The sequence below is a fragment of the Balaenoptera acutorostrata genome, chromosome 15 (assembly GCF_949987535.1).
Source record: "Balaenoptera acutorostrata chromosome 15, mBalAcu1.1, whole genome shotgun sequence".
Lineage (NCBI taxonomy): Eukaryota > Metazoa > Chordata > Mammalia > Artiodactyla > Balaenopteridae > Balaenoptera > Balaenoptera acutorostrata.
In genome coordinates this window covers 13,446,966-13,471,818 of record NC_080078.1, presented here as the reverse complement: position 1 = coordinate 13,471,818, position 24,853 = coordinate 13,446,966, and the positions used below count along the sequence as shown (strand labels likewise).

Sequence of the window (24,853 nt, the reverse complement as noted above, 5' to 3'; positions counted from 1 at the left end):
TGATTTTTTTCATGATCCATGTAACCTTACATTGATGTCTGTGCATTTGAAGAAGAAAACACCTCTTTACAGACTGGTTTTAGCAGGTAAGGCTTTCTCCTACTGAGACTGCTTCTGAGATCATAGTTGAGTGGGACTGGAGCTTCGTCCTGTAGCTGATGCTGGGGCCATGGGTGAGTACATGGCTGGCAAGCCTGTTCCCAGTGACACAGATGAGTGTGGCTCCTGTCAGGTCCCTGAATGTGCGCCCCCCCCCCCACCAAGTCCCTCGGTCCGCTCCTGGGCAGGCAGAACTGAGTCTGAGACTTCAGTACAGCAGTGTTAGAGCTGGCCACAGGGATATTTCAGAGTCCAGAGTCAGGACTGAGGTCAATGGGCCTGATACCAGGGGTACAGACTGGCATTGTTGGGTCCCAGGGCAGGCAGGGCTGACTCTGGACCATGGTAGAGTTGGGGCCTGATTCAGAGCCTTCAGTTGGAACCAAGGTCAACAAGCCTCTTACCGGGGGCACGGTTGGGTGGCAGTCAGGACTGGTTGCAGGACAATGGCCAAGAGAAGCTAGAGCTCAGTCCACAAGGGAATGGGACCCCTTTCAGTCTGCAGCTGTGACCACATTCAACAAGCCTTCCACCAGGACATGGACATGCCTTCTCAAAGCAGGTCTCTTTGATCTTGGGCTTCACTAGGTTTTTGCAACCTTCCATCTGGTTCTCAAAGCTCCCACAAAGGCACTTTTGTCCATGAATGGCTGCCAGATTGTTATTTGTGTGTGTGGTTATGGGCTGGGGACATCCTCTCATGCCATTTTGTTGACATCACTCCCCTCTCTTAGCATCATATTTTTGAGGTTCATTCACAAAATATTAGTACTTTGTTCCTCTTTATGGTGAATGGATTACTTTTTAATGACTGCATATTAGTTCATCCTGTGAATGCAACATAATTTAATTAGCCACCTTCCTTCATGGATGTTCAAATGCATATATTTTGCTAATATATTTAATGATTCATTGAAAAATTTTTGTGCACATGTAATAATTTTGTAGGTTTTTGAGGCCAGTTTTTGTTAAACGTATGTGCTACTTATTTAATTAATAAGCAACCAATTTAATTAACTTTTTGTTAACCAAACTGACTCATATTCAGCTATTTCAGCCAAATTGCTGAACCGGGAGCCCCATGTAGACACAAAGAAAACATTCTGGAAAGGGAAAAGTTATCAGGAGAAAGGGAAATGAATCCAGTAGAGATTCTAATATGCCTTTCTTCCTACCCATGGGGGAAAGCACTTATATATTCCCAAACATAATTACCTTCCTGGTGTTTAATGAATACAACTTTAATTCATGCTATACAACTTAAATCTGCTAGAATCCAAGACACAGGGGAAGTTTCCTTGCACTTGCTGATCTGGTATATAAAAGTAAAGGTTTAAATGTCTTGAGATTATTGATTTGGTTGTTTACTTGGGGAGGTCCAGTGAGGTATCTTTTGAAGCGATTACCTAAATTGTCTCAATATGTTAAGCAAATCTAAAAAGAAGCCCCAGAGAAGGACCCTAGCTGGTGGAACCAGAGAAGTTCTAGGACCAGAACAGACCAATGGTTTTCAGTCTTTGGCAGATATAAGGGGCACCTGGGGAGATTATTAAAAATACAGATGCCCACTTCAATTCACTGAGTCTGAATCTATGGCAAGATACTGAATCTAAGTATCTATATATTTTTAAACAAGTTAGCAAATAATTCTGATGTACACCGAGTACACCAATTGTACTTGAGGACATTAGACCCAACCACTGGAGAACTACATATTACTTAGTTCCTGCAGCAAAAGAGCCTTTCCTGAATTCTTTTAGCTTTTGTCTGTAAAGCTTTTGATTTCCCTGTCAAATCTAAACGAGAGCCTTGCTGGGTAGAGTATTCTTGGTTGTAGGTTTTTCCCTTTCATCACTTTAAATATATTGTGCCACTCCCTTCTGGCCTGTAGGGTTTCTGCTGAAAAATCAACTGATAGTCTTATGGGGATTCCCTTGTATGTTATTTGTTGCTTTCCCCTTGTTGCTTTTAATATTTTCTCTTTGTCTTTAATTTTTGTCAGTTTGATTACTATGTGTCTCAGTGTGTTCCTCCTTGGGTTAATTCTCTATGGGACTTTCTGCACTTCCTAGACTTGGGTGACTGTTTCCTTTCCCATGTTGGAGAATTTTTCAGCTATTATCTCTTCAAATATTTTCTCAGGCCTTTTCTCTCCCTCTTCTCCTTCTGGGACCCCTATAATGAGAATGTTGGTGTGTTTGACATTGTCCCAGAGGTCTCTCAAGCTATCCTCATTTCTTTTCATTCTTTTTTCTTTATTCTGTTCCGTGGCAGTGATTTCTGCCACTCTGGCTTCCAGCTCACTGATTTGTAAAAGAGTCTTTCTTAAATGGCCCCTCTGCTCACACTGAGGAATGCTATAAGAAACTACTGCACAAATCTACTTCTGCATTACTGCAGACGTGATGTTGAAGCTGTTACTTTGTCTCTTCTATGATGCTGCATGTGAAAGAAAAAATTTTAGACCCACTGACTAGAAAATTTTCATTTAGCCTGAAGAATTAATATAATTCAAGGGAAAGGAATCAAAACAGTGACATTTGTAATAAATTATATTTCTGATTTATTCTGGTGGACAGGAAACTCTCCCCAATTTTAATAGTTACCCTTTTGCCTTATTGAACCATATATAACTCTTGGGTTTCTACCAGACATATCTCTTTATTATGTTTATATTTTCCTATGCTATAATTTAAAATTTCAACTCTTATTTATCATATTATTTATATTCTTGTAAGCTACCTCAGAGCCTCTGTAGAATGAAACATGGTGTGGGAGTGTAAGAGTTACATGTAAATTTGTTTATTTGTTTGTCTATTAAAATTTCTCAAATGTTGACTGTTTTGTGCAATCAACAGCATCATGGTGTCTCTTTATTCCTCAATCCCTTTAGCATTCTCACCAAAAAAAGTGCTAAGGATGTTATTAAATGGAAGGATGGATCCACTGATTAAAAGCTGCATGGAGAAGGCTGTGATTAAAATGAATGATTTTGAGAGCTTCACAATGAAGCAAATCTGGGTACAGTTGGCCCTTGAACAACACGGGTTTGAACTGCACAGGTCCACTTATACATGGATTTTTTTCTATAAATACATTGAAAATTTGGAAATTTGCAAAAATTTGGAAAAGCTCTTGATGAACTATGTAGCCTAGAAATATAAAAAAAAAAGAAAGAAAAAGGTATGTCACGAATGCATAAAATATATATGGATATGTATATAACTACAAAATGTGTGTTAATTGACCATTTATCAGTAAGACTTCCAGTCAGCAGGAGGCTATTAGTAGTTAAGTTTGGGGGAGTCAAAAATAATATGCAGATTTTTGACTGCACAGTGGGTCGGCTCCCCAACCCCTGCATTGTTCAAATGTCAACTGTTTTTCCTCTAAGCGTTCTTCCCCCTCCCCGTCTTTGCCTCCACCTCTGGGTTCTGATGAGCCTGGCTGGCTCAAGGGATCACAGCGTCACTTCCTTCCTCTGCCAGTTTGCTGAGTCCCAGTCTCTGGGGCACAGACAGGTCTCTTGACCTTGGCCAGTACCTGACAATTCTTGCAGAAGCAGCAGGCCAGAACATGTGGATAGAACTGGATAAATCTCCAGTCCTGGGAAAAGAGCTCCTCGTTTACATGCTGGTGACTGTGGCTTCTTCAAAAGAAGTGTCATCTTCAAAAGGCAAGGATAAGATGGCTTTAATGAAGGAAGAGATTTGTCCTACCACACATGCCTTTCATCCACTCTGGCAGAATTGGCTCCCGTAGTGGGCATGTCTGAAACAGGGGCTCACATCTCAAGACTTTCAGCTAAGACCCTAGAGAGGTGATTACTAAGCCCACAGCCGTGTAGACTGTTAATGGCCTTTGCACACTGCACAGATCACAGGATGTCCACAGAACCCGGATGTCCACAGAAGTCTCGCACAGGCTCCTGGGGCTGATCTGTAGATTGAGTCCCCTGAAACACATCATGCTCATACAGAAAAAGCTCAGAATAATGGGATAGCTGTCATTTCTGTTTCCTGACCCAGCAACGTGGCTTGTGTCTTGCATTTGGCTATGTGCATATTTACTTTCAGAAATGAATCAACAATTCAACACTGTTTGCTTCCTATTGGTGTCTCACCAGCCGTAGCAACACTTTTCTCTCATTTTGATGAGTAATTTTTTTTTTCCTAGGGAAGCAAATGGGAGCAGGTGTGTTAAGGGGTCTGCAGTGGCTACAGCAGCAAGCTGTGAACAGGAGGAACAGGAAGGCCACCACTCTAAAGAGACCTAAGGAACTCACGTGGGTCACGTCTGGGTTTATGTAGCAACTGTGTGTTGATTTATTTCCATGAGGGAAATATTCTCTCCACTGGCAACTAAGGCACACGAGGCTCAAAGGCCAAGCCTAGTAGAGCACCAGGTAGCAATAGATCAGGATCCCTTTTACATGCCAAAATTTGTATCCTGCCGTGTTCTTTGGTACCCAGCTTGCGGCAGTGATGAGTTGACTGGCCAGGGAAAAGACTAAGCTTGGGAAAGATGTAGGTGGGATGGGCACCTTCCAGACCCCAGGGAGCCCATCTACCTCAGGCCCAGTATCCTCTGAAATGCAGAAGTTAGCATGTTTTCCCCTCCACATTCTTTCTGTTCAACTAGTTTTACCAGATACATATAAATAATTAGCATTTTAAAATAATCTGGTTTTTTTTTTAAATTCAGTAATGTGTTTGTTTTTGCCTATAAATGATTTGACTTCATAGCACATAAAATAAATGGGAAATCTCAGCATCATTCTCATGTTAGAAGCTGCTATCCAGAAATATCTATTTTGGTACCCGCAATTTTTTCCCCTTCCTCTCTCATTTGGGGAAGATGAAAGCTGCAAAGCCGTTTATCTCCCCTAAATTAGCCATGTGACAACCCTGAGCTATTAATAACTACTCCCCACAACATTAGTGTTTATGTCTGAGAGGGGTCAAGCGGTAAGCACCATGGAGGGAGGGTGGCCAAGATAAATGCAAGCGACACAGCAGAAAGGCAGCCGAGTCAGCACAGACTGAGTGGGGAGAGGAGCACAGATGTGACCGCCATACACCCCAGCCTCCGCTAGCTTGTGGGTACAAGAGGGGTCACCGATGCCCTCCTCCTGAAGGCCATGGCACTGAACCCCCCCCAGCTTGGCTGTAAGCTGCATTTTGAATCCTGATTCCTGAGCCACAGGGTCAATTCTCATGCAGTCCGCAGTGGAGGGGTAGGAAAAGTATCTCACAGTGGCAGCCCTGTCTCCATGAAGCCATGCTGCAGTGCAGCCTTGAACATCATTCCTGTTTACATGCCCTCTGGGTGTGGTCCTCAGGCCTTACTGGGCTTCTGGGAGTCCTCACTGTATCGTTGATGCTCCTCTTCTTGTTGGCATATACTTGTTTCTCTTCACCCGGCTAACTCCTGCTCACTCTTTTTATTTTTTATTTTTTTTTAACATTTTTATTGGAGTATAATTGCTTTACAATGGTGTGTTAGTTGCTGCTTTATAACAAAGTGAATCAGCTATACATATACATATATCCCCATATCCCCTCCCTCTTGCGTCTCCCTCCCACCCTCCCTATCCCACCCCTCTAGGTGGTCACAAAACACCGAGCTGATCTCCCTGTGCTATGCGGCTGCTTCCCACTAGCTAGCTATTTTACATTTGGTAGTGTATATATGTCCATGCCACTCTCTCACTTCGTCCCAGCTTACCCTTCCCCCTCCCCGTATCCTCAAGTTCATTCTCTATGTCTGCGTCTTTATCCTGTCCTGCCCCTAGGTTCTTCAGAACCTTTTTTTTTTTTAGATTCCATATATATGTGTTAGCATACGGTATGTGTTTATCTCTTTCTGACTTACTTCACTCTGTATGACAGACTCTAGGTCCATCCACCTCACTGCCAGTAACTCAATTTCATTTCTTTTTATGGCTGAGTAATATTCCAATGTATATATGTGCCACATCTTCTTTAACCATTCATCTGTTGATGGACACTTAGGTTGCTTCCATGTCCTGGCTATTGTAAATAGAGCTGCAATGAATTTTGTGGTACATGATTCTTTTTGAATTATGGTTTTCTCAGGGTATATGCCCAGTAGTGGGATTGCTGGGTCATATGGTAGTTCTATTTTGAGTTTTTTAATGAACCTCCATACTGTTCACCATAGTGGCCGTATTAATTTACATTCCCACCAACAGTGCAAGAGGGTTCCCTTTTCTCCACACCCTCTCCAGCAATTACTGTTTGTAGAATTTTTGATGATGGCATTCTGACTATTGTGAGGTTATACATCATTGTAGTTTTGATTTGCATTTCTCTAATGATTAGTGATGTTGTGCATCCTTTCATGTGTTTGTTGGCCATCTGTATGTCTTCTTTGGAGAAATGTCTTTTTAGGTCTTCTGCCCATTTTTGGATTGGGTTGTTTGTTTTTTTTGATACTGAGCTGCATGAGCTGTTTGTATATTTTGGAGATTAATCCTATGTCAGTTGCTTTGTTTGCAAATATTTTCTCCCATTCTGAAGGTTGTCTTTTTGTCTTGTTTATGGTTTCCTTTGCTGTGCAAAAGCTTTTAAGTTTCATTAGGTCCCATTTGTTTGTGTTTTTATTTCCATTTCTCTAGGAGGTGGGTCAAAAAGGACCTTGCTGTGATTTATGTCATAGAGTGTTCTTCCTATGTTTTCCTCTAAGAGTTTTATAGTGTCTGGCCTTACGTTTAGGTCTTTAATCCATTTTGAGTTTATTTTTGTGTATGGTGTTAGGGAGTGTTCTAATTCCATTCTTTTACATGTAGGTGTCCAGTTTTCCCAGCACCACTTATTGAAGAGGCTGTCTTTTCTCCATTCTATATTCTTGCCTCCTTTATCAAAGATAAGGTGACCATATGTGTGTGGGTTTATCTCTGGGCTTTCTATCCTGTTCCATTGATCTATATTTCTGTTTTTCTGCCAGTACCATACTGTCTTGATTACTGTAGCTTTGTGGTATAGTCTGAAGTCAGGGAGCATGATTCCTCTAGCTCCATTTTTCTTTCTCAAGATTGCTTTGGCTATTCGGGATCATTTGTGTCTCCATACAGACTGTGAAATTTTTTGTTCTAGTTCTGTGAAAAATGCCATTGATAGTTTGATAGGGATTGCATTGAATTTGTAGATTGCTTTGGGTAGTAGAGTCATTTTCACAATGTTGATTTTTCCAATCCAAGAACATGGTATATCTCTCCATCTGTTTGTATCATCTTTAATTTCTTTCATCAGTGTCTTATAGTTTTCTGCATACAGGTCTTTTGTCTCCCTAGGTAGGTTTATTCCTAGGTATTTTATTCTTTTTGTTGCAGTGATAAATGGGAATGTTTCCTTAATTTCTCTTTCAGATTTTTCATCATTAGTGTACAGGAATGCAAGAGATTTCTGTGCCTTAATTTTGTATCCTGCTACTTTACCAAATTCATTGATTAGCTCTAGTAGGTTTCTGGTAGCATCTTTAGGATTCTCTGTGTATAGTATCATGTCATCTGCAAACAGTGACAATTTTACTTCTGCTTTTCTGATTTGGAATCAAGTCCAGGAAGCGCAGAGAGTCCCATACAGGATAAATCCAAGGAGAAACATGCCAAGACACATTAATCACACTATCAAAAATTAAATACAAAGAAAAAATATTAAAAGCAGCAAGGGAAAAGCAACAAATAACATACAAGGGAATCCCCATAATGTTAACAGCTGATCTTTCAGCAGAAACTCTGCAAGCCAGAAGGAAGTGGCAGGACATATTTAAAGCGATGAAAGGGAAAAACCTACAATCAAGATTACTCTACCCAGCATGCTTGCTTCGGCAGCACATATACTAAAATTAAAACGATACAGAGAAGATTAGCATGGCCCCTGTGCAACGATGACATGCAAATTGTGAAGTGTTCCAAATTTTTTATACAGCAGAAATTAACATACCATTGTAAAGCAATTATACTCCAATAAAGATGTTTAAAAAAAAGATTACTCTACCCAGCAAGGATCTCATTCAGATTGGACAGAGAAATTAAAACCTTTACAGACAAGCAAAAGCTAAGAGAATTCAGCACCAGCAAACCAGCTTTACAACAAATGCTAAAGGAACTTCTCTAGGTAGGCAACACAAGAGAAGGAAAAGACCAACAATAACAAACCCAAAACAATTAAGAAAATGGTAATAGGAACATACATATCTATAATTACCTTAAATGTAAATGGATTAAATGCTTCAACCAAAAGACACAGACTGGCTGAATGGATACAAAAACAATACCCATATATATGCTGTCTACAAGAGACCCACTTCAGACCTAAGGACACATGCAGACTGGAAGTGAGGGGATGGAAAAAGATATTCCATGAAAATGGAAATCAAAAGAAAGCTGGAGTAGCAATTCTCTTATCAGACAAAATAGACTTTAAAATGAAGACTATTACAAGAGACAAAGCAGGACACTACATAATGATCAAGGGATCAATCCAAGAAGAAGATATAACAATTGTAAATATTTATGCACCCAACATAGGAGCACCTCAATACATAAGGCAAACACTAACAGCTATAAAAAGGGAAATCAACAGTAACACAGTAATAGTAGGGGACTTTAACACCCCACTTTCACCAGGGGACAGATCAACCAAAATGAAAATAAATCAGGAAACACAAGCTTTAAATGATACATTAAACAAGATGGACTTAATTGATATTTATAGGACATTCCATCCAAAAACAACAGAATACACTTTCTTCTCAAGTGCTCAAGGAACATTCTCCAGGATAGATCATATCTTGGGTCACAAATCAAGCCTTGGTAAATTTAAGAAAATTGAAATTGTATCAAGTATCTTTTCCAACAACAACACTATGAGACTAGATATCAATTACAGGAAAAAAACTGTAAAAAATACAAACACATGGAGGCTAAACAATATGCTACTAAATGACCAAGAGATCACTGAAGAAATCAAAGAGGAAATCAAAAAATACCTAGAAAAAATGACAATGAAAACACAACAGCCAAAAACCTATGGGATGCAGCAAAAGCAGTTCTAAGAGGGAAGTTTATAGCAATACTATCCTACCTCAAGAAACAAGAAAAATTTCAAATAACAACCTAACCTTACACCTTTAGCAATTAGAGAAAGAATAACAAAAAAATCCCAAAGTTAGCAGAAGGAAAGAAATCATAAACATCAGATCAGAAATAAATGAAAAAGAAATGAAGGAAACAGTAGCAAAGATCAATAAAACTAAAAGCTGGTTCTTTGAGAAGATAAAAAAAATTGATTAACCATTAGCCAGACTCATCAAGAGAAAAAGGGAAAAGACTCAAATCAACAGAATTAGAAATGCAAAAGGAGAAGTAACAACTGACACTGCAGAAATACAAAGGATCATGAGAGATTACTGCAACTACATGCCAATAAAATGGACAACCTAGAAGAAATGGACAAATTCTTAGAAAGCACAACCTTCTGAGACTGAACCAGGAAGAAATAGAAAATATAAACAGACCAATCACAAGCACTGAAATTGAGACTGTGATTAAAAATCTTCCAACAAACAAAAGCCCAGGACCAGATGGATTCACAGGCGAATTCTATCAAACATTTAGAGAAGAGCTAACACCTATCCTTCTCAAACTCTTCCAAAATATAACAGAGGAAGGAACGCTCCCAAACTCATTCTATGAGGCCACCGTCACCCTGATACCAAAACCAGAGAAAGATGTTACAAAAAAAGAAAACTATAGGCCAATATCACTGATGAACATAGATGCAAAAATCCTCAGCAAAATGCTAGCAAACAGAATCCAGCAGCACATTAAAAGGATCATAAACCATGATCAAGTGGGGTTTATCCCAGGAATGCAAGGATTCTTTAATATACACAAATCAATCAATGTGATACACCATATTAACAAACTGAAGGATAAAAACCATATGATCATCTCAATAGATGCAGAAAAAGCTTTCAGCAAAATTCAACACCGATTTATGGTAAAACCTCTCCATAAAGTAGGCATAGAGGGAACTTACCTCAACATAATAAAGGCCATATATGACAAACCCACAGCCAACATCGTTCTTAATGGTGAAAAACTGAAACCGTTTCCACTAAGATCAGGAACAAGACAAGGTTGCCCACTCTCACCACTATTATTCAACATAGTTTTGGAAGTTTTAGCCACAGCAATCAAGAGACGAAAAAGAAATAAAAAGAATGCTCATTCTTTTTAGATTGGGCTCAAGCATCACCTCTTCCAAGGAAGCCTTCCCTCACACATCTCTCCTTCCATCAGACTATTTAGAATTCTTGACATCAGAGGCTATGTCTAATTGATTTTTTTATCACAAGTACCTAGAAGTGTAGATAGTCAATACATACATCTGTATTATTTTCCTACAGCTGCTGTAACAAATTACCACAAATTTGGTAGCTTAGAATGATACAGATTTCTCTCACCAGTTCTGGAGGCTAGAAGTCTGGAATCAATTTCACTGAGCCAAAATCAAGATGTTGGCAGGGCTGTGCTCTCCCTGCAGTCTCTAAGGAAGAATTCATTCCTTGCTTCTTATTATGTTGGTGGGGGCTGGTGTTCCTTGGCTTGTGGCTGCATCACTCCAATCTTTACCTCTGTGATCACATTCCCTTCTCCTCTTCTATCTGTCATCTCCCTCTTCCTCCCTCTTATAAGGACACTTATGCTTGCATTTAGGGACCACCGTGTAATCCAGGATAATCTCCCCATCTCAAGATCCTTAATTTAATGACATCTGAAAAGGCTTTGCTATGTAAGGTAACATCCACAGATTCTAGGTATTAGCACATGGACCTGTTGGGGGCCGTTATTCAGCCTACCTACATCGTAGGTCACATACTGCATAAATTTCTGTGAAGTAAAGTACTGGCTCCCCTTCCTATGATACTGTCCTTAAAGTTACTCCCTAGGAGTTGTGTTCTCTGTCACTTCTGTATGAAAGTACTTTGGTCCTTTACAAACTATACCTCCTTGAGCTGAATCCACCTTGAGCAACCTGCTTCGTGTGCAGATCCACCTGGTGGCCAGAAGTCCTCATGAAGTTCATTCAAGCTGTTATGATGGCCCTCTTCCCAGTCCTACTGCTGAATATATGACCTTGAACAAAACTGTTAGGTAAGCAGAATAGCTCTGCCCTGATATCAGGAGACCTGGCGTCCAGCCTCTTCATCTTGTGGGACCAGGGGTGAGAATTCCACCTCTCTGGGCTTCAGTTTCCCAATTCATACAAACCCTTCCCAATTCAGCCATGCTCCTTCCCCATATCTTCACATCTTTCTCCCTCTTGTCACAAAAGAACACATACTATGTGATTCCATTTACAGGGCTCAATTACAGGCAACACTAGATTATATTGTTTAGGTGGTGAAACTATAAAGCAACTTAGGAAATGATTATCACAGAAGCTAGAATAATGGTTCTGTGTGGGGAGGGGACAGAGGATTTGCGGGGCTGGCAATTTTCTATTTCTTGACCTACATGGTAGTTACCTGGGCATTTGCTTCATAATTCTTTGCCAATTTGCTTTATTTACTTCTGTTTAACTTTTTTTTTCTTTTTTTTCTGTTTAACTTTTAATTTTGGAAATTTTCAAACATTCTCCCAAGTAGAGACAATAGTATGATAAACCCCAGCTTCAACAGTTGTCTGCTTTTGCTATTTTTGTGTCGTATATGCATGCCTCCCAATTTGGGGGAGCATTAGATGCTTTAAAGCCAATTCCAGGTGTTACATCACTTGACCCACAAATGCCTCAGTGTGTACAGATACATCTTATGCATGTTTTATACATGTATAGTATATGTATTATACCAACATACATATATGTAATATATTAAATAAATTTAATCACAGTAAAAGTACAAAGGAGGTAATGGAGCTAGCTTGGAAGGCAGAAATCCTATGCAGGGAAAGGGCTCTGTGTGTGTGTGCATGTGTGTGTGCGCACACACATTTGCATTCACGTGTGTGTGGAGGCCATGTGTCCACAGCAGGGTGTCTGCTTCAGGGTGGAGGAGTAGCTATTCCATTGGCTTAGCTGGGGGGTCATGATCTTGGCTCCCAGTGATGGTATTTATTACTATTTTTGTTTGTTTGTTTTGACCGCACCATGTGACATGCGGAACTTCCCTAAACAGGGATTGAACCCATACCCCCTGCATTGGAAGCTGCATTGGTTAAGGAGTCTTAACCACTGGACCACCAGGGAAGTCAGGAGCTGGGCATTTAAATGAGCACAGTGACCTCTGGGAACCCTGAAGAGCTGTAAGCCTTGGGATTGCAAGGGATCTTGGCCGGCTGGATAAATCACGCATGAGCTCCAAGTCTGTCTTTTCATTTCTGTCTGCCCAGCACCCAGCAGAGTTGCCCAGGGTAAGACCTCAATAATTGTTAAATGAATAGATGACTGTGGAAGAAGATGGCTCTGAAGAACCCCGCAGTTTGGAGGAGGCTCAGAGAGTGTCTCATGGTGTTAAGCACATTGCCTTGCTCTTGGAGAGAGGAGGGATGTGGTGAGCTCCTTCGTGGAAGGGGGGCAACCCCTCACTGCCGGTGGGAAGGCGGCTGTTGGCTCTCAACAGAAGTGGGTGGAGACATAGAGGCAAACATCTATGCCCCTAACATGAGCCCTAATCTGTCCTGTTGCTGGAGAAATCTGGAATCCGGTCTAGAGCTGGTATAAGTTGTTAAGGTCCAAGTCCTGTAAAGCAGGGGTAGGAATGGGGATCTGCAGAGGCTTCTCAGACTCCAGTCTGCAGTCTAAGCCCAGCTATTGCCAGGCCCCCTTTACACATCTCTTGAGCTCCTGGGCACACCGTAAGAGGCTGATGGAAGAGGTCCACATAGGATCCCACAAGTTCCTTTGGTCAAAACTTGCCCATTCTCCAAGTTTACTCAAGTCTTCCTCTTCCGGAAGTTCCTAGTGCACAGCAAGCCCTCATCCTCTCCTCCAACTCACAGCCTTTGCCCTGGCTGTTCCCTCTGCTGGGAATGCTTTTCCCTCAGTTTCTCATGTGGTTTGCTGCCTCACGTTCTTTAAGTTCCTGTTTGCATATCTCCTCACTAGAGAGATCTTCCATGAGCATCCTATGTAAACCAGATAGCAACCCCACCTCTACCCTGGTCTTTCCATCTCTTGTACTCTGCTTACATTTCTTCCTAACCCATATTGTCTGTCTCCCTACCGCTTAGAGCTCCCAGAATATAAGCTCTATGGAGGCAGGGAGTTTGTCTGTTTTCTTCAGACTTGTGTTTCCAGGGCCTAGAGCAGTGCTTGGCACATAGTGGGGGCTCACTTCCTATTTGTTGAATGACTGATTTCTTGTCTGGTCTGTGCAACTCACTTAACACTTTGTTATCTTTCACATCTTGTCTTCCCAGCTGGACTCCTTGAGGGCATGGATGAAGTCTGTTCTTGTTTCTATCACCTCTTATTCATCCCATTGGTGAGGGAGGGATTCCTGCCCTAGGGCTAGGGAGATGGCCAAACACACAACACTGGGCAGATGAGATCAACAGCTGTTTCTCAGTCACATGTACTCATAGTATGGGGGGAAGAGGACATTGCACACCATACAAGACCACACGGGGTTGCACTGGGCAGCCGAATGAACAAGGAGGGGCTGTGCAAGGCAGGCTTTGTAGTTGCAAGAGGGTGGGGTGAACCCTGGTTCCCACAGGAAGATGTGATTGGCTTGTTTGAATAATTCCATGAGCTGGAGGGAACGGAGACCCACTACTCAGGAAAAGCAGGAACTGTGCCTGGTCAGTTTGATAAGGAGCGTGGTTTGGCTGGCATATCTTATCCACAGGAGCAGAGTGTGGAGGGGAACTTGCAATTAGACCACTGGAGGCCCTTCTGCTTTTCCCAGATGTTGAGGAAGCACAGAATATGGGGCCTCATACCACAGTTTCTCTCTAGTGTATGTGCTTGAACAGCATTCAGTGGCCAGCCTTGGGCATCCTGGTGTGTCTCTCTGCTAAGCCCAACTTTGCCTCTCACCCCTGCTTTGTCCTGGCATCTCAACCCTGTTATGGTCCAACCAATTGCAGGCCATTGAATCCTCCTCCTGGAGCCTGGCTCAGCTTATCCATATCCCTGGGCCTTCTTCCTACCTCCTCATGGCCCAGTCTTCTGGGTGGGGTGCTCCCTTCTTTTCTCTGATGACTTGTTTTCTCTCCATGTCTGTGGCTGGCCCTGCATCCATCTGTCTCCTTCCCGCCTGCCAGTGGGCAGTGTGACGGCTCCCAGCATCCTCCGCAGAAGGATTGCACTCCTCTTGTGAGCAGCTCCAGAGGGCATGTTTCTGTGGAGCCCTTGGAGAGAGTCCATCTGAAGCTTGAAAGCCAAGGAGCCCAGCGGCATTTCCTGGGTGGATCACTCTGTCTGCCCACGTGTGTCGGTGTGATTGTTTTGCCATCCTCGTGAGTCAAACCCAGGAGGCCTCTGGTTCTAACCAGTGAAGGCATTGCTATGTGGCAGCCATGGAAATGCACCTCCAGAGCTCCTGCTGGGCCCCAGATGGTGCACCCCGAGATAGACGATCGCTACCTTTACACTGAGGCTGTGCTTCCCAGCCATCTGAGCGCTCCGGGGACACTCAGGCAGGCCCGCTCCTGGGAGACTTGGAACCCTGGCCGGGCCTCGTCAGAGCACCGCACACAGCCCCAGACCTTCCTTCCTTTTCTCTCTCCTTCATGGGTCAGACTTGCATTACTGTCTCATGCCTTCCCCAGCCTGTGCCTGCTTCCTTCCTATCTTCCCTCGTGGGCTTTTCCCGTAATCTGCATGTCTAATTCCTGTCTTGGTGTCTGCTTGCTGGAGGACCCCGAATGATGAGGCTACCGTGGTGTGAAAGTCTTAAACGGTCCCAAGGTCCCCACGGCACGTGGCACCCCAGGAGTTGACTTTGCTCTTTGGGCTCTGAAGGAGGGGTGTCTCTCACAGTCATTCAAAGCAGGGCTTCAGATATCACTTATAATACACATGAATTTATTTACAAAACAGAAACAGATTCACCGATATAGAAAACAAACTTATGGTTACCAAAGGGGAAAGGGAGGGGGGGGAGATAAATTAGGAGTATGGAATTAACAGATACACACTATTATATATAAAATAGGTAAGTCACAAGGATTTACTATATAGTACAGGGAACGGTATTCACTATCTTATAATAACTTATAATGGAAAAGAATCTGGAAAAGACTATATATATAACTGAATCATTTTGCAGCACACCTGAAACTAACACAATACTGTCAATCAACTCTACTTCAATTTAAGAAAAGGCTTTAGGACCAGACATGGAATCAAACTCCAGCTCCACCTCTTGAGCTGACATGGAATCTGAGGTGAGTCTTGTAGCCACTTCATGCCTCAGTTTCCAAAGCTGCAAAATGGGGTTGTTGTAAGAATTAAATGTGATGATGTGATGATCCAGTATTTACTTATGAAAGATGGACTCTAAAACTGAGCACCTACAAGCACCCAGCCCTTCTCAAAGGGAGGTCCAGGGACCTCTGGGGTCCCCGAGGACATTTCAAGGCATCTGCAAGATCAAAACTACTTGAAAATAATACGAACATGTTTGCACTCTCATTCTCTCACAAGCCTACAGTGGAGTTTTCCAGAAGCTACATGACATGGGTTATCGCAACAGATTAAACGTAGCTATGAGAATCCAGCTGTCTTCTGTGAAGCCAGATATTACAGAGTTTTGCAAAAATGTAAAACGATGCCTTTTTCTCACTATTTAAAACACAATCTGGGTTGCTTTCTTTTTCCCCAAGCACATTATTTATGTTAATGTGTAATGGGTTTATTGTTGTTTAAAATGAATTAATTAGTATTTTTAAAATTTCTCAGCTCTACCCTCTAACGTGGCAAATGTCACTGGATATCACACACACAGAGAAACAAAAGCTTTTTGAGGCCCACAATAATTTTTCAGAATGCAAAGACACTCCTAGATCAAAAGATATGAAAACTGCTGCTCTACTCAAAGGAACTTAAGGGCTTTAGAACACTGCCTCTGCTGACCAGTCTCCTGGACTCAGTTTCCCAGTGGGGCAGATCTCCCAAGGAAGACGGCTTCTCCAGAGAAACTCTGAGTCAGAAGAGAAGCAGTCAGACCTGGGTTCAAATATGCCAGCCTCGTTACCTTGTAGTGGTGCAGTCTTGGGCAAGTAAGTCATTGAAGTTCTCTGGTCTTCAGTTTCTCCCCCTGCAAAACAGAGGTGTCTTGTGAGGTGTTTGCCGCCGTACCTGGCACTTGGCATGTGCTTGGTAAATGTTGGTCTGTCCTTGCTTCTCCAGGACAAGGGCACTTTAGCTGGGCATCGGCAGCCACAGGATAACTGCCGAAGGAGAGATGCTTTCCAATCCACTGTTATTGAGTTTAGCTGCCTCTGTGGTTCTCTAACATGCTCCCAGATGCTGCCGATGGTGCTAATCCAGGGGCTGCATTTTGAGAACCACTGACGTGGGCCTTTAACAGTTCAAACCTTGCAGATGGTTAAAAAGTATTTTACCTCGTGGTGTTTAATGGAATCCAGGTCCTGGGAGGTTCTTGGATGGGAAAGGGCCCCTGGCAGTGAGAGCTTCCAGAAAGAGATGAGAGGGAGCCTCTGCCTCATTTACTCTTCCTTGGGATTTCCATGAACAAATCCTTTGCTCACGGTCTTCCCCTTGGAAAGCCCATCCTCCCAGTAGAGACGGGAAACTGATGGGCCCCGGTCAGTGGGGTGTGATTATCACTCAGCTCTCCGCAGCCCTGGCCTGTTTCACGTGGGTCTGCTTCCTCCCTCTTGCCTTCCCCCATCTTCTTTCTCCCCTCTTTTCATCCCATTTCTTCCCCTTTCAACCCAAGAGTTAGTGGTTAAAAATCAATGACTTGACACCCCTCCAGAGCTGCCCCCAGAGTAGAATCCTCAGAGTCATTGGGGCCTGAGAAAAGTGGCTCTTAGTGGCCAAGCTACCAGCTGCCCCCACGAGGGTGAGGTTGGGGGTCCTCCCCAAACCACATCCTTGTTTCTCCTTAATACTTAGAATTCTTTCTCCTTTTTTCTCAGAGCCAGCTTTCGCAGTCCTAAGCCATCCCCCAAAGAACACTTCCCTTCAAAGCCAGCCCCTCACTTTGGGAAAGGTATTTTTTTCCACAAGCAAATGTTTCCCACAGTTGGGAGAGAGGAGTTCCCCGTGCATCTGTGAAAGCCAGAGGCAGAAAACAAAGGGCAGAGGTGAATACCATCCTCCTGCAATGACCCACCCACTTCTACCAAAGCCTTCCCTCGCTGGCAGTGTGGAGATGGATCTGTTCAGGCCACTGCAATTCGAGAGATACCAGGATGGATGGGAAGTGGGCTCCAGCAGGTAGAACGCAAGATCAGGGCCCCATGTAGGGGGCCAACTATTGCTTATTCAACCATATTACTTACACAGGCTTCAGTTTGCTCATGACTAAGAGATCGGAAGAATGATATCTACTGAAAAGTATTGTCGTGGGAATTAAATTACTCGCCATATCAAAAGCACCATCTAAGGGAGTGACCTGTGCTTGCCCCAGCGCCAGCATCCACGCCCCCGCCCGCCGCCCCGATCCCTCAGCTCCGAAGGAACCAGAGTGACGGGCAATTACTGGAGGAGGCATGGAGTGGAGTGAAAATCACTTCTCTCTGGGGTCAGAAGACCAGTTCTAGTCTCTTAGTCAAGCACTAAGGAGCTAGTTAGCATGCCTGACTAGCAAGGTCATGAACCCCTTGGTGCTTCTCTGCTCTTTATCATGGGTATGAGAGCCACGCCAGACTAAGATCCAGGCTTCCTTTGGACAGGAGGAAGCCCCAGAAACCTGTGAAGTGCCCCCTAGTGGCGGACCCCATTTTTCCACGCTAGTTGGTGACCAGGCCCAGGGGCAGCTGGTCTGGGAGGGCTGGGCCTGTCCGCACTTGCCCTCGAATTAACAGCTGGGCAGCTGCATCAAATTCCTTTCCTGGCCCAGCTAGGAGGCCTCACGCCCTGGGCTGGGAGCCCAGTGGGGGCTTGCTGAAGAGACATTTTGGACCTTCTCCCTGCAACGCCCAGCTTTGATTTATTTCCTGTCCTGGCTGGTATTCCGCTGACCTGATCCTATAAGCACATAATTACATTATTAGCGTAGGATGAACCACAGTACACAATGTGTCCTGCTGGCGAGGATTAGGGTACAGCACAGCTTCAGCAGAAGGAAGCGGGGAAAGGCGAGGCAGGGCAAACTGGGGGTGCAGGCACCTGGACTGGGGCGCTGGAGGAGGTCTTAGATGTCTTCTAGGCACCCCCACCTGCCAGGGTGAAGAAACTGACACCCAGGGAGAGGGAGCGACTCGGCTGGGAAATGCACTCCATTAAACACAGACCGAGGGGCGCCAGTGTCCCCACTACATTCAGGAGGCCTTGGCAGGAATGACAGCATTGGGAAAAGGAGGAGAGACGTTTCCACAGGCAGGAACCCAAGTGAGGGGACATAGAGCAAAACGCCCACTCTGAAGGCTTAGGACCTGCGTGGCTGAGCAGCCCCGAGAGCCCAGCCAGCGTCCAAGACCACGTGGAAACCTCACTGGGTTACACCTTAGCAATGGCAGGACAAGGGCCCAGCCCACAGCAAAGCACACGCAAGCCTGCGCTGTCGGGGGTCGGGGCCCGCAGTGCCAAGGGCTCTGGTTGCTCTGATCTTGGTAACCCCACATTGCAGCCTCGTCTGGACTCAGCCTTTGCTCCTGGGGTTCATCCTATTCCCTCCTACTGTGCTACGGGGCTCACCTCTAGGGCTGCCCTTTGCAGACCTCTGTCACGTTGGAACCTGCTGTGTTGGCATCATTTGCTTGGATGAGGTAGAGGTTACCCCTATTGTCTCTGCTCTGAACTCTGAACTTCCTCAGGCAGCAGCTCGAGCTGATCCATTTCTGCACCCCTCGTGCCCAGCAAAGGGCCTGACACCAGGATGCTCAAGACATTGTCGATCTGAACAGTCATGCAGGTGGGACATGGGGTGATGGGAAGCCGTCTGAACATTCTTGGGCAGGGTCAGTGGAGAACCCATGTGCCTTGCTGAGGAGTTCAAGGATGCAGGGGGATCACTGCTTGATTTCCCCTGCTTCCTGGCATCTGGGGATGAGGAGGGTCTGCACCTGGAGACCAGGAGGCTCCAGGTGTGAGGAGGAGGGGATGATGAGGCTGGTAGCCAAGCAGGGCCAAACAGATTGGGAGGAGGCCATAAGTGGAAACCCTGAAGTAAGAAGGCAGGAGGCAAGTTATCTGAGCAGATGACAGAGCTCGGTGCTCATGAAAGCCACCTTCCCCGTGCTTTTGTCCTCTGGTTCCGGACACCCAAGTGTGCTTCCTCCTGGCCAGAGGGCTCTGCTGTACCCACCTCTCCCTGCTGTCTGCACCCTGGCCATGCCCAAGCCTCCTCGCCATCTTTCCCACTCTTGGAGTCCTGAGTGGTCCTGGAGAGAGCCGTGTGGATGCTCTGACTCTTCACCTACTTGGCTTCTCGCTGCTGCTCTTGCTGACTCCCTGCTGCATTTCCCAGAGCCTCTGGTCCAAATGTTTCCCACTTCCTGGAGGCCCCAGACACACATCAGTCTGAACTGCGCTCAGCTGATGACCTCATCTGCTTCAGGGAGACTGGAATCACACAAAGTAAACTTCTTTGAATTCCATCCCCTCTGCATCAGTTTTTCTGTGTCCTCACCCACACTCCCCTCCTTTTCTCTCATCTCCTGGAAAAGCACCCCTCCCCCTCTGCCTCCATCCTACCTCCTCCCGTTAGTCCCCTCTCGCTTTCCCAATTGTTTCTTGGTCTACAAGAGGGTGGTTTCATCCATCCTTAAAATATGATTCCTCCACCCAGCCGATTCTCAGGCTGCTGCCCCACGTTTCTCCTTCCTGTTACCACTGAGCTTGGTAGAGGTTTAGTCCAAACACCTCCAACCCTTCACCTTCCTCTCACTCCTCAACCCTCACAATCATGTTTTCAACCCAGAACTCAACTGAAAATATGCACGTAGGAAAATAATATATTGTGAGTTGGAAAATGCAGATGATAAAACAGGATGTACACTTTTTTTTTTACAATTCATTTTTTTTTTACAGATCCTACAAATTTTGCTGCATCCTACAAATTTTGCTAAGTTGTATTTTCATTTTCATTTGCTTCAAAGTTCTTTTTAATTTCCCTTGAGACTTCCTTTTTGACCCATGGGCTATTTAGAAGTGTATTGTTTAATTCCCAAATTCTTTGGGCTTTTCCCAGTATCTTTCTGTTATTGATTTCTAGTTTAGTTTTGATGTGATACAAGAATATATACTGTATGATTTCTATTCTTTTAAATTTGTGAAGGTATAGTTCATGCCCAGAATATGGTCTCTCTTGATGAATGGTCCACGTGCACTTGAGATGAATGTGTGTTTTGAATAAAGTGTTCTACAAATGTCAATTAGGTCAAGTTGATTGATAATGTTCTTCATGTCATCTGTTCCTAGCAATCACTGAGAGAGGAGTGTTAAGGTCTCCAGATATAACTGTAGATTTGCTTCTCCTTTCAGATCTATCAGTTTTTGCCTTATGTATTTTGAATCTATATTGTTAGGTTCATACAGGTTTAGGAATGTTATATCTTTTTAGAGAACTGACCTCTTTATTATTATGTAGTATCCCTCTCTATCCCTGATAATCTTCTTTTTTTTATTCTTTTTTATAAGAGCACCTTCTGAGGAAGGCTCTCTCTTTTTTTTTTTAAATTAATTAATTAATTTATTTTTGGCTGTGTTGGGTCTTTGTTTCTGTACGAGGGCTTTCTCTAGTTGCAGCAAGCAGGGGCCACTCTTCATCGCAGTGCGCAGGGCCTCTCACTATCGTGGCCTCTCTTGTTGCGGAGCACAGGCTCCAGACGCGCAGGCTCAGTAGTTGTGGCTCACGGGCCTAGTTGCTCTGTGGCATGTGGAATCTTCCCAGACCAGGGCTCGAACCCATGTCCCCTGCATTGGCAGGCAGATTCTCAACCACTGCGCCACCAGGGAAGCCCCCCTGATAATCTTCTTTAAAGTCCACTTTATCCAAAATTAATATAACTACTCATGTTTTCTTTTAATTACTATTTTCCTGGTATATTTTTCTCCATCCCTTTTCTTTTAACCTATTCATGTTTTTATATTTCAAGTGTGTACATTTTGGACAGCATATAGTTGAAGCTTGAGTTTTTTTAAATCCAATCTGGTAAAGTCTTTTAACTGGTGTGTTTATACTATTTGGATTTAAAGTGATTATTGATATATTTGGATTAAAATCTATCATTTTTGCTGTCTGTTTTCTTTTTGTTATATTCTTTGTTTCTTATTTCCTCCTTTTTTTGCCTTCTCTGGTTTTAATTAAACACTTTTATGATTCCATTTTATCTTCTCTATTCACTTATTATTTATACTTCTCTCTAACTTTTCTAGTGGTTTCCTTAGGGCTTACAATATACATTTTTAGATAATTTGAGTCCATATTTTATCACTGTACAATATTTTATCTTAATACTGTAGTATCACTTCACATGTAGTGAAAGAACCTTATAACAGAATACTCCCCATTCCTTCCTCCTTTGTCTCACTGTGGACATATGTTCCCATTTACATATGACATAAACACCAATATATCATTGCTGTTATTGCTTTACACAGTTATTTTTTTCAAGCAACTACAAATAAGAAAAATATTATAGTTTACCTTTATCCCATTTCCAATACTCTTCATTTCCTTGGGTAGATCTACATTTCTCACCTTAGTAATATTCCTTCTGCCTGAAGAACTTCTTTTGCCCTATTTTATACAGTGGCCTGCTGGCAGTGAAGTCCCTGTTTTTGGTTGAGAAAGTCTCCATTTCTCCTTCACTTTTGTAGCATATTTTCACTGGATATAGAATTCTAGGTTGACAGGTTTTTTTTTTCTTTCAATACTTTAAAGGTGTTCCTCCCTTGTCTTCTTGCTTGCATGGTTTCTGAAGAGAAAACGGCCATATCCTTGTTCCTCTGTAACTAAGGTTTTTGTTTGTTTGTTTGTTTGTTTTCTCTCCCTCTGCAGCTGTTTTCAAGCCTTTGTCTTTGGTTTTTTGCCTCTGGAGCTCCCCAATCTGTATGCTGACGATTATTTACTTACTATCATTATTACCAGATGCTTGTTAGCATGGTGGTAGGGTGAGGAGGACAGGGAACCTTCTCTGATTTTCTACTGAAGTCTCAGTCTTTGGAGTATGTAGAGCATACTGCATCTTGGGATGTAGCCTTAGCAATGGCTTCTGTCTCTCCTCCCCTATTTTATCCCTCTACCCCTATTCCTTTCCCTTGCAGCAGCGAATAGCCTCCAGTATCTTCAATCATTGAAGAGCCTGCAGATTAAGTTTCAATTTTTTTCCCCTAAGTGAGACCTGGAGGCTGGAGCTGGGTAGAGTGGCCTCTGGCAATATACACCTCCCTGCAGTTTAAACCCTTTGTTCTGTGAGGAAGAAAGGCCTCTGTGGAGTTTCAACTGTGCCTGCCATTCCCTTTGTGCAGCCAATGTCTCTACGTTTTCCCCATCCTTCCTGTGAGAGCTGGGTGGGTTTCCTGGAGAAAAAAACCCCAAAAGGCTGGGAATCTCTGCCCCCCATGACTACAGCCCCATAGTCTCATATTAGTCCATATCTGGCCTCCAGCAAATCACTAAAACTTCTAGTTTAATGCTTCTACCAGGGGTAGAATGCAGGGGACACGGATTCTGGACCTGGTCTGGGGAGGTCCCACATGCTGCAGAGCAGCTGAGCCCATGAGCCACAGCTGCTGAGCCTGCGCTCTGAAGCCCACGAGCCACGACTGCTGAGGCCCCCAAGTTGCTCCGCAATGGAGGAAGCCACCACAGTGGGGGGCCCGCGCACTGCGGCCAGGAGTGGCCCCTGCTTGCCGCAACTAGAGAAAAACCCGCGCACAGCAATGAAGACCCAACGCAGCCAAAAAATAAATAAAATAAAATAAATTAATTTTAAAAAATGCTTCTACCAGTTTATATGGTATTCAGTGGCTTCTATGCCCAGATAAGCGAATTCTCAGGTCCTGTGTCTCCCTACAGACACCTATCTCTCTTCAGGATGGCTGTTTGTCCTGTGACTTCAGTTCTCTGATAGGTTCACAGAAAGTCATTAATGTGATGCCAGGTCAGCTTTTGTCTTTTTGTAACAGTGGGGGATGATCTTTTTTTGTGTGTGTTCTCTTCATATCCTAGAGATATATGTTCTCAAAAAAAAAAAATCTATATATATATACAAGGAAATGTGTTGCCTCATTATCTGTAGTATAAAGAAAGCCTGAAAACAACCCAAATGTCCCTTAAAAGGGAAGCATAAACAAAGCATGATACAGCCACAGAATGGAATATTATGCACCATATCGCAATAGTAGTGAGATGTTCAGCAGTTAAAAGGAATGTGCTGATGTGGAAAATTATTTTCATTGAATATTATTTTGTACAGTTTAAACTTTTTTACCATGTGATCCACTTTAGAGCTCCTCCCAAATATGTCTGGACCCACGAAGTCCTTCTGGACCCATGATAGAAATAGACATCCCCATCCCCTTTGAAATTTGTTCGTGGGCTTTGCTTTGGCCAATATACATCAGTGAGGGAATTTCACTGGGTTTCAGCTGTCACTCACCTGCTTGGTAGAGAAACTTTGTGCAGGGCACAACCTGCCCAACCATCCACAGCAACCCTGCTGAGAAGATGGAGTTGGTCTGTGGGTACGTAGACCCCAGAAATCACTTGGATGTGGGTTTAGGGCCGCCATTTCGAGATCCCGAATGCTGGAGAGGAAGCAGAGAGAATAGAAGAGACATGTGGGAGACAGACTCGAAAGCAGTGAAGACACAGCAGGGCAGAGAGATGGGGCAATGGATGGATGAGAAAAGAGTGTGAAGGATACCCAAGGGGGTACTCCTCCTGGTTCCCAGTTCAAGTCTCTTGAAGGACTCGGCTCTACTTCATCTTCATGAGCTTTGTGAGAAACTACAATATCTTAAAATAAATCGCTACTTATGTAAGTTCGCTTGAGCGGGTTTCTGCTCTTGCAACCAAATTATCTCTAAGACACGTGTGGTTAAAGTTTTCTTTAACATTTCTTCTGACACTTCCCAGGACAGTCTTCTCCAGACTCTCCTGTTTCCCTGTCCCCTCTGACGCTGACAGCCTCAGAACCTCTCCACGTTGCTCCTGCTGCAAAATTCCCTGCTCTTCACCCCAGCCTGCCCTACACATTCTTCTTGGCCACCCTCCCAAACCCCACCCTCCACCCCCTAAAGCTGGACAGAATCTCTTTCTCAGCCCTGGATTTATTCCTCTCTTGAACCATTTGTCAGATTCTGCCTTGCATTAAAGTTGTTTTGGTTATTTTATTTCTGGGGCTAAATGTTCAGCTCCCTAACGATCATAAGTGTATCTCAGTCATCCCCAGAGGCCTTCAATGTTTCCTAGATATTTAAATTATTTGGGCTGTTCTTACTCGGTTCTACTACCTCCTGAAACAAGGATGGAGGGGAAGAAGCTACCATGAGCTCTCAAAACAAAGGCACATTCTGCTCCCTCTTTCACTGAGCCCTCAAATGATAAAAATGGCAAATACTGATATTTACTCCCT

The 24,853-nt window shown here is 43.7% G+C and overlaps 1 non-coding gene across 1 annotated transcript; it reads left to right on the top strand.

Annotated features, from left to right (window-relative positions):
* Positions 1 to 7,938: 7,938 nt before the first annotated feature.
* LOC130704971 (U6 spliceosomal RNA) lies at positions 7,939 to 8,044 on the top strand. Its single transcript, XR_009005572.1, has one exon. It is a non-coding gene; the product is annotated as a U6 spliceosomal RNA (small nuclear RNA).
* The last annotated feature ends 16,809 nt before the right edge of the window (positions 8,045 to 24,853 follow it).